This window comes from Oryzias latipes, chromosome 17, assembly GCF_002234675.1.
Source record: "Oryzias latipes chromosome 17, ASM223467v1".
In the NCBI taxonomy this organism is placed as follows: domain Eukaryota; kingdom Metazoa; phylum Chordata; class Actinopteri; order Beloniformes; family Adrianichthyidae; genus Oryzias; species Oryzias latipes.
The window spans coordinates 8905870-8913377 of NC_019875.2; the positions used below are offsets into that span (position 1 = coordinate 8905870).

Here is a 7508-nt window from a genome sequence, read left to right on the forward strand (position 1 = left end):
TCCTTCAAAAGGGAAATGATTAATAAAATGGAAAAACTGCAGGTCATGTTTTTTTTCAGCTGTCGATCAGCCAAGAGTAGGAATTCCAATCTTTGTCCACATAGTGGCAGTAAAGGACCATCCATGACATCACAAACCTGCTGCATCCATTACAGAATGTAACTTCCTGTCACATAAAAAAATCTACATAACATTTACCCCAGAAATATGTTTATATCTAAATTCTCAAATATAGAAAATAATTTTAGTTTTTTAATAATTTCCCTGAATCAGTTCATCCAATTTTATTCTTCTTCCAATTTATTATGAATACATCAAAAAGATTAACACACCCAAGGCGACTAACACTGGAACAATTTCTGCTTTGTTGTTTGATAAATAGTCCTCTCAGAAAACTGTTATGTAATGTATTTTTTGTAAGCTTTTTTTATATGTTTTAAGCAAATTATTCTAGATCTATCAGATTTATTTTTGATATGTTCCTGCCATGTTTATTACTTACTTTATTAGAATATATTTGGAATTGATTATTATTGATGTCCTCTTGATTCCTTAATGCTGTGCTTTGTAAGTTAATATGCCGTTGTATAAAGCTGGGAAAAAAAAATTTAACTTCCTGTTTTCAGTATTAATGAAAGAACAGATAAATATGTTAAAGTAAAATAATTCTCACCTGAAGATTTTCCTTTCATGGTAATTCAGATTTTCTCTGTTTAGGAAACACAGATGTTACAAGACTGTTTGATGGTGAACAGAACATCTGACTCCTCCCCCTTCCCAAACCTTGTTAGAGAACCACATGTTTCTGATGGCAGGTAAGATCCAAAAAAACAACATGTATTTATCATTCAATGATTGTTTAGACAAAAACAAAAATTAGAACAATGTTAAGCAATCTATATCCAATTTGAATGATTTAAACTGACAGGTGACAACAGTATTGGTGTCATGTTCTGCTACCTGAACAGAATAACTGAGAGATGGACACTTATTTTTCCATTTAAAATGTTTAGAATGGTTGTTGATGAGATCCAGCTGATCAGACCAACTGTGATGAAAGAGGCAGAGACACAAGACAGGAGGATCTTTGACCACATAAACCGTGGTCATCATCACTAAACCCTCCCGCCCGAACTCATGGTGCAAAAAATAAGTTACCACAACGGGAGGAAATGACAAAGCGTGAAACAGCCGACAACAAACCAGTGTTTAGCCTTTAAAACATTCACAGTAAGCCAAACACAAAATGGAGTTTTTGTCAGGGTATGGGAGGCAGGAGAGCAGGTAGGACCCAGACGCAGAGGCAGGAGGCACACGGTTCCAAGGCAAGTGGGTTTATTGCAAACAAAAGGCGCTGCCGAACAGGATAACAACAACAAAACTAGACTTACTGTGGCGTGGCATGAAACATCCAAGGACTAAATGACGCTATGACATGAAGACGTTAGAGATGTTAATGGACCAGCACAAGAGGAAGGGAGAGACGAGACTTAAATACAGACAGGGCAGACAAGACACAGGTGAACATGATCAGGACAGATAGGGACAAGGAAGTAAAACTCAGGAACATGACCAAACAGAACACCTTTCAAAATAAAACAGGAAACGGAACCAAACATGACAGAACAAGAAATAAATCAAAAACCAAGACAAAAGAAACCCAAACCATGACAGTTTTCATGTTCTCCCAATGCATGTGTGGGTTTTCTCTGGGAAAACGGCTTCTTCCCACTGTCCAAAAACATGCGTCATAGGTTAGTTGGTTAATCTGAATTGCCCCTAGGTGTGAATGTGAGTCTGCATGGGGGTGTGTTTGTGGCCCTGCAAAAGACTGGCGACCTGTCCAGGATATCCCCAGCCTTCGCCCTCGAGTGGCCGGATAGGCTCTGTCAGCCATGAAACCCAGAAAGGGATAAAATGGTTAAGAAGATGAATGAATGAACATTAATCCAAATATATTTGAATAGAACTTCTTCTGTCAAAGAGAATTTTGACTTAATATCTGTGAATCCCATCAATATTCAGAGGTGATTGGGTGCCGGTTCACTGTACTGACGGCGTCTTGCAATCTGAATGGGTGACTGAGGTCTCCAACTCCAGTCCTCAAGGACCAATCTTTAGTTTCTTTATTCTCTGTCCTGCCATTGCTGTTTCTCTACCATGATGTTATCTTGTCTGGAGGTCCAGCCTTCTTTTGAATGGTAGATGTTCCATCATGATCCTGCAGCCAGCATTTGGGTGACAACGCTGAATCTCCAGCACGATGGCGTCCAACTCTTCATCTCCAACTGAAGAATAGCTGTCACATTTCCTTCACATGTAATTGGTTCACATTACAGACTGTTCATAGAAAAAAGGCTTTAAAACATAAATCAGATTTTTGTTTCAAATGATCAATTACTTCTCTCACTTACAAAACACTGTTTTATTATTTCTTATTGTTCTCTCATGTAAATGATGAAACTAAAACATAAAAAGTTTTCATCTGTTTAGATAGAACCAAGACCACAGTGAGATCAAGTTTTCCATTCAACTGCAATGTAACAAACTGTAGCTGGTTGAAGAAGATGATCAACAAATTTAAATTTCTTCATAATGTTTCTGTTATTTTGTGGCGTTTCTGCTTCATCTTTGATATTTACCTTCATTAAAAGATGTTTTTGACCATTTATACCAGAAGATATAAACTGTTTCAATAAACTGCATCAAAAACAAAAGTAAAAACTAAACTTTATAATATGTTTTTTTTTTGTCCTGTCCAACAGCTGGGCAGACAGATGAGAGCTGAGGGCCTCTTGTGTTGGACATGTTTTACTTTAACAATAGGGGTTATTAGTCTTCATACAAACCAGAGGTATGTCTTAATGAACCCCTTTTGTAATTGAGGCCAAACTTTATTAATTTCAACCATGTTTGAAAATCTTGGGTGTTGGACCGGACGGAAAAGAAAAAAAGGGAAGAAAAGGGAGGGATGTTAGAGAGAGAGGGGGGTAAGAGGGTGATAATAGGAGGGGAGGGGGATAAGACCATGAAGCAGCATAAAGCAACAAGTTTACTGGTTGTTTATCGTTACGGTAAGGTTCAAATGTAGTACAAAAAGGGCAGGGCCTGTCCACACACACACCCAAACGTTACCAACACACCTGCTAGCCGCAAAAATGTCCACATGTCGACATGTACACAAAACAGATAGTGTTCACACGCACACCCATGCCTTAAAACCAACTAGTGTGAAATATTTCAGTCATTAAACCATGCAAACTGTTAGTGCAAAGGTGAACTAACACCTGTGCTCAGGTGAGTGTTTATGTTCTTCTAAAATGGATGGTGGAACGTGAAAAGAAGGAGGGAGAGTGCCCAGCCATCCCCACACCAAGACCCCCGCCGCAGCAGCAGCGGCAGCCGGAACCCCCCCAACGCCACACGGGAACAGGCAGGGAACAACCGCCCCCCGGGCGACCAAGACCGCCACCCAGGCCAGGGCCAGCCGGACCGCCGCGAGGCCCCCAGAGCCAGAGAGCAGGGAGCAGAGCAGAGAGAGCACAGAGCAGAGCAGAGAGAGCGGCGCCCCAGCCCAACCAGGAGAACAGCCCCCCCACCGCGCCGGGAGAGCCCAACGCAGGGTCCCACCGGAGAACGACGCCCACAGCTCCAGACGAGCACCCCATCACCACCCAGGAGTTCCGGGCATCCCCCCGCCCCAACCCCAGGTACGAGCCAGGACCCCCCAAGGGAAACCCGCTCCGCACTCCAGGCAGCCACCCACCCGGCCCACGGTTGGTCCAGGGAGGAGCAAGGCAGGGGCCCGCCGCCCCCGCCCAGGAGGGGGGAACCCCGAGGAAAAAAGGGGGCCCACAAGGTGTGTTGTAAATATGGCCCGACCAGGTTCGGCCACAGTTGGAAATTTGGCGGGGCCCGGCGCTCAGGGGCAAGGACCAGGACCCACCCCCCAGGGACACGAACAATTGCCAATTGCCTCAGCGGAGACCCGACCCGTCAACCCCCCCCGCCCCGTACCAATAGTGGGCCCCCCTTCCCCCCCAGAACGCCCCCCCACAAGAAAGGGCAGACAAGCCCCCCACCCCACCCCAGACCCCGCAGCCAAAGCGGATGACACCCAGAGCGACCGGGGGCCCCGAGAGGGTTGTCCCGCCCCGTCCCAGAGCCAGGGAAAGGCCGATCCCAGCCCCAGGTGCAGATGGCCAGCCCATCCAGCGCCGCCCCACCACCCCCCGCCAGGCACCGGAGGCCCCGACCCCCACCCCGAACCACGGCAGAAGGGCAAGGAGCAGCGACGACTTTATAATATGTTAATAAAGTTTAAGCCTCATTTGAAATGAAATCTCGCTAAAAGATAAATTATTTCTATTTCCAAATTAGTAACCAGAGGTTTTGTTGATAACCATGATTAACTTTGTACTTTGTCTCTTTTATGATCTTTGACTGACAGTAAAACCAATAAATGTTTATGAGTTGCATTAAAGTCTTCTGGGAAACCAAAAAGTGGAATCTGATCCTGAAATCCTCATGATTATAAAACATTAGAAAATTAATAGTCATGAAGGGAAACGAGCTGTGAGGAAACCTTCTCTGCAGAAAGAACTGCAGCTCCTCCTCTGTCATGATGGGCGTAACCAACAGGAAGAGAAGAAAGAAGCTGATTGGCTGAACTCACAGTGAAAACACCTGATGGGAGGGTCAGAGTCATACTGATTTCTGAGGAAGTGAAACTCTCACAGTCTTTGTGTCTGAGAGGAGAAATGGCACAGAAAGGAATTGATCTGGATCAAGAAACCTTCTGCTGTTCCATCTGTCTGGATCTGCTGAAGGATCCGGTGACTATTCCCTGTGGACACAGCTACTGCATGAAGTGTATTCAAGGATTCTGGGATGAAGAGGACAAATTCCCCAGCTGTCCTCAGTGCAGGGAGACCTTCATACCGAGGCCTGTTCTGGTGAAAAACTTCATGTTTGCTGCTTTAGTGGATCAACTGAAGAAGACTGGACTCCAAGCTGCTCCTGCTGATCTCTGCTATGCTGGACCTGAAGATGTGGTCTGTGATGTCTGCACTGGAAGAAACCGGAAAGCCATCAAGTCCTGTTTGATCTGTCTGGCCTCTTACTGTGAGAAACACCTTCAGCCTCATTTGGATGCAGCTGCATTCAAGAAACACAAGCTGGTGGAACCCTCCAAGAACCTGCAGGAGAACATCTGCTCCCGTCATGATGAGGTGATGAAGATGTTCTGTCGCACTGATCAGAAGTGTATCTGTTATCTCTGCTCTGTGGAAGAACATAGAGGCCACGACACAGTCTCAGCTGCAGCAGAAAGGACTGAGAGGCAGAGAGAGCTGGAGGAGAGTCAACAACAAATCCAGCAGAGAATCCAGGACAGAGAGAAGGAGGTGAAGCTGCTTCAACAGGAGGTGGAGGCCATCAATCACTTTGCTGATCAAACAGTGAAGGACAGTGAGAAGATCTTCACTCAGTTGATCCGTTTCATCCAGAAAAGAAGCTTTGATGTGAAGAAACAGATCAGATCCCAGCGTCTAACTGAAGTGAGTCGAGTCAATGATCTTCAGGAGGAGCTGGAGCAGGAGATCACTGAGCTGAAGAGGAGAGACGCTGAGCTGAAGCAGCTCTCACTCACAGAGGATCACAGCCAGTTTCTGCTCAACTACCCCTCACTGCCACCACTCAGTGAGTCCACACACTCATCCAGCATCAATGTCCGTCCTCTGAGATACTTTGAGAATGTGACAGCAGCTGTGTCAGAGCTCAGAGACAAACTGCAGGACATTCTGAGAGAGGAATGGACAAACATCTCACTGACAGTCACTCATGTGGAGTTTTACTGTCAGAACCAGAACCAAAGAGCAGAGCTGACTTCTTCAAATATTCACGTCAAATCACACTGGATCCAAACACAGCACACAGACGACTGTTACTGTCAGAGGAGAACAGAAAGGTGACAGTGATGGAAAAACCTCAGTCTGATTCTGATCATCCAGACAGATTTACTGATTGTTTCCAGGTTCTGAGTAGAGAGAGTCTGACTGGACGTTGTTACTGGGAGGTGGAGTGGAGAGGGGAATATGTTGATGTAGCAGTCGCATACAAGAACATCAGCAGATCTGGAGATGAAAGTGGATATGGTTATAATGATATATCTTGGTCATTAGTTTGTTCTCCACACAGTTTCTCATTTTACCACAACAACATAAAAACCTCCATCTCTACTCCTGTTTCCTCCAGAGTAGGAGTGTACCTGGATCACAGAGCAGGTGTTCTGTCCTTCTACAGCGTCTCTAAAAGCATGACTCTCCTCCACAGAGTCCAGACCACATTCACTCAGACGCTCCATGCTGGACTGAGGTTGGATTATTTTGGAGACACAGCAGAGTTCTGTAAACTCAAATAGTTCCTGAAAGAAGTGAAATGTTTGTTTTTAGGGATTTATCTGCCACGTCACTAACATGGACAAAGCGCTGCTGACTTTTGTCAAAGGTGGATTGGAATGTGTTTGATTTTTGTGCTGATCCTTGGTATTTCTTTTTGGTGTTGGGTGGTTTTGTGTGTTGTGCTGTTTTGAGTTTTTCTTACTCTTGCATGCGGTTTAATTGTTTGGATCATGGACCTGATAGCACACACCTGGACCTCATTGGGCAGAACTCCTCACCACTGCTTATAGGGAACTCGGAGCAGTTGCCCTGGAGTGAAACGAACAAGCACCTGAGATAGACGCGCGCAGCGCAGCTGAAGCGTTTCATAAGGAAGGAAACTCTGGGTGAGAGCAGAGGAAGGGCAGACCAGCTGATCGCCAGCTCGACGCTGACATTTAGGATGCAGTGGGAGCCTTGTGAGACAGGGGCGTCGACCATGCGGAGGGACGCCGGGGCTGACCGGAAAGCTGCATGCGGGACCTGAAGGCCTGACAATGGACGCATAAAGCAAAGTCTGCTATCCTGATCTGCCTTGATGCATGTGGCTGACGTCAGTGCAGTGTGAATTTGGGCTATATAAATAAAATTGATTTGAATTGGTGTTTTTGATAGAAATTTACCCCAGCTGTTCATCTCAGATACAGAGGATGAGGACTTTGATGGATTTTTGAAAGCTGATTGATGACTCAAAAAATTAAAAATAAATTACAACCAACTCATTTATGCTCCCGCTGCCTTTTTTAAACACACACTAGCATGCATGATTTACCGGTATGATTTAACGTGTCCACGCCTTAAGACTTACTCTAAAACCCTCTTTAACCCAGTGCGCTCTATGGTCGTGAAAATACAGTAAATGTTTTTCGACTGAACGGACAGATTAATTACATTTAAATGATGTTTGAAGGTGAAAGTTCATGAGGGTTTCAGAGAGACGGGTTCTTGAAACCATGTTGTTTCTGGAAAACTTCTCTGTGCTGCTGCCTTCCTCAGCTTTTACTTTGAAATTGTCCTTGAGGGAAAAACTTGTCTTAATCAAACATAGTCACACAGACTGCAGATTCA

General features: G+C 45.0%; 1 pseudogene; it reads left to right on the plus strand.

Annotated features, from left to right (window-relative positions):
- The first annotated feature begins 4711 nt into the window (after window positions 1–4711).
- Window positions 4712–7162, plus strand: LOC111949094 (annotated as a pseudogene).
- The last annotated feature ends 346 nt before the right edge of the window (window positions 7163–7508 follow it).